This window comes from Microtus ochrogaster, chromosome 16 (genome assembly GCF_000317375.1).
Source record: "Microtus ochrogaster isolate Prairie Vole_2 chromosome 16, MicOch1.0, whole genome shotgun sequence".
NCBI lineage: Eukaryota > Metazoa > Chordata > Mammalia > Rodentia > Cricetidae > Microtus > Microtus ochrogaster.
Window position 1 is genome coordinate 17067964 of NC_022018.1, and position 5279 is coordinate 17073242.

Below are 5279 nucleotides of genomic sequence, written 5' to 3' on the forward strand. Positions count from 1 at the left end.
AGTGGAGTACTATACAGCAGAAAAAAATAATGACATTTTGAAATTTATGGACAAATGGATGGATCTAGAAAGCATCATATTGAGTGAGATAACCCAGTTCCAGAAAGATAAATATCATATGTTCTCACTCATAAGTGGCTTTTAGACATAAAGCAAAGAAAACCAGGCTACAGTTCACAATCCCAGAAAACCTAGACAACAATAAGGACCCTTAGAGAGACATACATATATCTAATCAGAAAACGACAAGATGTCCTGAGGGAGACATGAGGATCATGGGAGAGGGTTAAAGTGTAGGGGAAAGGAAGGGAGGGGAGCAGAGAAAAATGTATAGATCAATAAAATCAAATTAAAAAAGAACTTCCAAATAGCATACCCAGGACATAAAATGAAGATAATATATAATTGATTTCTCTGTAGTTTCATCCTCTAAGCTCTGAGTAGATAAATGGTCCTTTGAGTTGTTTTATTCCAGATGGACCCCTAATCTTCTTGCAGATCCACTGACAGCAACAACAAATTGGTGGAAGTCCAAACACCACAGTACCGGGGCTAACTTTAGTCCTGTTGGCTCAGCTTACCTCCTAGTTCTCCGAAAGCAGAGACTGAAAACAAGCAGAGTCTCTACACATTGCCCTGCACTTCTCAGGTCTCTGGCTGCACAGGAATGGGATTCTGGGTAATAATCTAGGTCCTCTAGGCTCATCCAATTAGCCCAGCTTCTAACATCCTCTGTGAACACCATGACCATTCCCAGAGTCTCTTTCTAGCCATATCTTATGCCACTAAGATTAAGAACGCACATGCCAATAAACGGACCAGGTAAGGCTAATATGCCCTTATGATGCTAATATGGAGGAAATGAGAGCTGCTTGTCATGGTCTGTCTTCGCTGTCAATTTGACTGGATTCAGAACCACCTAGGAGACTCTGGCTGTGTCTTGGGAGTTTCCAGAGGTGTTTAATTGAGGAGGGAAGAGCCACCCTGAGTGTGGTTCCACTGCCCCTGGGCTTGGAAGGGGATAAAGTGAGCTGAGCACAACACTGGTCTTCCTCCACTTCCTGCAGGGGGAGACACATGACCAGTTGCCTCAAGCTCCGGCTGTCATGCCTTGCTTCTCTTGATGGACTCTATCTCTTCAAACTTTGACCCAAAGTAAACTCTCCTTTCCTCAAGTTAAGTTTGCCAGGTCACAGTAAATAAAAAAAGCAACAGATAATAGGCCTCAGGCCATTTTGGCCCCTTCTGCATTTCCAAGGTTTGATGTTCCCCAATCCCACTCTTTGTGATCTTTGGCTCATTCTCTAAGACCTTCTCTACCTGGGTAGTAGTCAAGGTGTAGTGCCAAGACTAATTTATTCTTCTCCCCAAATGCTCAACTTCCCTCTTAGCCACAGCTGGCTCCCAGCTGACCCGCAGAAGCCAGTGCCTCAAATAACGTACTCTCAAGCTCACAGGCAGCCAGACATACCCAGAAGCCCCCTTCTTAACTAGAATAGGTTTCCATCTTCTTGGATCTGCTATTGATGGCACACTCTGTCCCGATAACTCACTTAATAACTCGATTTCAGTCGGTGTGAAAGATACAACTTCTGACCGTGTAGATTTTATCTTTCCACTCGGGGAGCCGCATGGCAGAATTATGTTCCTTAGTCAAACAAGGCACCACAGAGGACCTATTATTAGGCTCAAGCTTCAAAACAGGGAGCTGGGATTAGTGATGGTGGCGGATGCTTGATATAATGAGGGGTGCTTGAGACTGTTGACATCTCTCTATGTGTTAGAGGTTAGACATCAGAAAGCAGCCCATCAAGATCTACCACTTCTAGTGCTGGAGTTTCTGTTAGCTTGGACAGACTCATCCCTGACCTTACTGGAACAAAGACCACCAGCCTCTAACATCTGGCATGGGTCCTCCTGAGTCCTGAGAATTGCAGCAGCCATGGGGCAGGCTTCCAAGCATAATCAAACTACCAGAGTAAGTGTGCCCCTGGCCCCACGTAGGTGCCCCACAACAAGGGAAAGTTGTGTGCTGCTATGACCGTGGAAGGAGAGGAGCATGTGCCCAAAAGACCCAGGTGAGTACTCAGATGTCACTGGCACTCTCCCTTCACCTCTCTGTCAGTGATCAGAAACCTTGTTGGACCAGCTACTGCTTCCCTTTGTAACCTTGGCTCCAAAGACAACGGATAGCCTTCCAGAAGGCCCCCGGGAGGTCTGTATTTGAAAAACCAATTATTTCCCCTGCTATTGAGAAGAGAGCCAGAACAACCTAACCTTGGCTTCACCTTGGTAATGAGGATTTGGCTCTAGGTGCCTGAGAGAGCAAACCTCTGATGGGCCCCAGGAGAGCCCTAGCAGCATCACGGAAGCTTCAAAACAATCGAGACTCTTCTAGAGGGTCTTCGGGGACCACCCACGCCGGAGATGAGTCATCTGTGTGTGGATCACACACATCCCACCAACAATGCCACCCACAGGCTCCAGAGGACCCATGGGCTTTGAGAGAGAGAAATGAAAACTCCCCATGCTTGGGACCTGAACTCACCCCCGCCCTCCCTGGAGTGTGTACCTTCCAAGCTAGGAAGTCAGCTGACTTCCTCTGATCTCCCTCCTGTTGACCCAGGCCAGAACTGGTTAAAATGGTAAGTACTTGTCTTTATTCCACTTCCTCAGATTTTTTTTTGAGATTTTATTTTCACTTTTTTAAAAATTGTTTGTGTGTGTGTGTGTGTGTGTGTACATGTAGGTTTGTGCACATGAGTGCAGTGCCTGTGGCGTCCAGCAGAGGACATCCTGTAGCTGGAGTTGTAGGCCCCCTATGAGCCCTGAAACACAGGTGATAAGAACTGAACCCAGGCCCTCTAGAAGAGCAGTCTGATCTCTTATCCACCAATTCTTTTTCAAAGCTCCTGCCTCAGATTTTTTTTTTTTGATCAAAAACCTAGAAAGGAGGGGCTACCAAGACAGCTAAGCAAGTCTAATGATCTAAGATGAATTCCCAACTGTAAAGGTGGATGGAGTGGATCAAGTCTTTAAAACTGTCCAGTGATTTTCACATATGCCCTGTGGCACATACATATATACATATCATGTATGCATGCACATACATATACAATAATAGTAATAATAATAATAACATAATCATAATTGGTAATAATAGTAAACTTTAAAGACTCAGAGACCAGGAGGATTTTTACAAAATGTCCTAAAATCCATGCTACATGTAAATTTTTTCACCAAAAGCTATGAACCTTATAATAAAGGGATGTGGCTGAATTTTATTATTGTTTATGAAAGAAATCATGTTGTAGGAAGTTGATGTCTGCATTTATGGAATTTCCCATCCCCATCTCTTATTTCTTTTTTATGAACATCTATGTATTTACTGATTCATAAGACCATTTTCAACACGTGTATAATCTGTGGAACCTGTTGTTGTTTAAGAGAAATAGGAAGTCCATTCTTCCCTCAGCAAGTGGAGCAGCTAGACAGCATCAGGATGCCCTACACCCTGCCAAGTCTAAGGCACATAAACCCTATGCCCACACAGAAAGGAAGCTTAATTTGTCTTTTAATAAAAACCAGAAGCTGCTGTGGTGACATACACCTGTAATTCAAGCTCTCTATATTCTGAGGCAAGAGGATCATAAGTTAAAGACACAGCACAATTTTATGACACCCCAGTCAGAATGCCAGTCATTAAGATAACAAAAAGCAGCATGGATGTGGGGATCAAGAGGGGCATTTATACAATGCTGGGAATGTAAATGAGCTCAGCCACTATGGAAATCAGTATGGAAGTTCTTTAAAAAAACAACTAAAAATAGACCAACCATGTGACCCCATAAAGCCACTTGTGGGTATTTCTACAAAGGGCTTAAGTCAACATATCACAGAGACACTTGTACACCAGTGTTGATTGTTGCATTGCTCACAGTAGTTAAGTTATGGAGCCAACCTCGGTACCTATCAACATAGGAAGGGTTAAAGAACATGGGATATATGCGTTTATATGCATACATACATGCACACACAGAGACACAATGAATTTGTACTTAATCATAAAGAAGAACAAAATTATGTTGTCTTCAGAGAAATGACTGTAAATGAAAATTATCATACTAACAAATTAAGTCAGTCTCTGAAAGGCAAACCTGCTTTCTCTCACTTGTGGGTTTTAGATTCATACAGACATATAAGCTCACATATGTGTACATAGCCTTAAAGGAGAAATGAAAGCAGCAAAGCGAATGAAGGAACTAGGAAGGGAGACAAAGGAGGCAGGCAGTGAGGCATTTGGGGAACACAGTCAAATGAGATGACCCACGTGTGTGAAAATGGCCTTATGAACCAGGAAATACATAAATGTTAATAAAAAAGAGATAAGGAAGAGATGGGAAATTCCATAAATGCAGACATCAAGCTGGGGAGCCCATCTGACTGACAGTGCTCCGCCCCACAAGAGGAAGGTCAAGACAAGCTTAATTTGATTCTAAGGAGACATCTACGCCCAACACACACAGTTTGGGAAAGAGACTTACATTCAGTGCTGGGAAATGAACTTTGTTCTGTCAGGTGAGAATGCTTCTGTGTGTACAGCAGCCAGACAGCACAGCCTTGTCCCTGTCTGCCTAGGAAGGAATTTAATTATGTCCTATTGTGTCAAGCTGTGGATTAACTTTAATTTCCAGAAGCTCCCAGGTTGCAAGAGTCAAGGTTTGCCCTCCTTCTGGGAAATAAGTACTAAATCCCATGCCACCACTGTGTGAGGAATCCCATTGTCCCGTGGCATAGCGACCAGTCCAGGGAGGGCAGTTCTACTCAGCAAAATTAAGTGCCCAGGAAGTCGCCAACACTGACACCCGCTCATGGAAAAGCTATATTCATATTTAGAATGTTTAGTATCTGATCAAAAACAGACCCCCTGAAATTAATTCTAAGACTTACGCAGATTGTATGGTGGTCATTATAAACACTTTTGGCAGATTCAGACAAAGTTCATTGGAACAAACATTTAATCAACTGCCAAGTCACCATTTAGAAGCTGGGTTCAGCCTGGGTGGGCTGGCCAGATAGCCCCTGCTACTCCTCGGCAGCAATGTCCTAGGACCGTGCAGGCTTCTGTCTTAGAGGCGATATTCAGCTGAGAGCGGAGCACCACCAATTGGGAACGTGGCAGCAAGAACCGCACAGTGGTTCAAAGAGCTGGAAGAGAAGGGCTCAGTGGGCACCATTGGGATGATGGGAAATAGCTCCACAGTGGGCACCATTGGGAT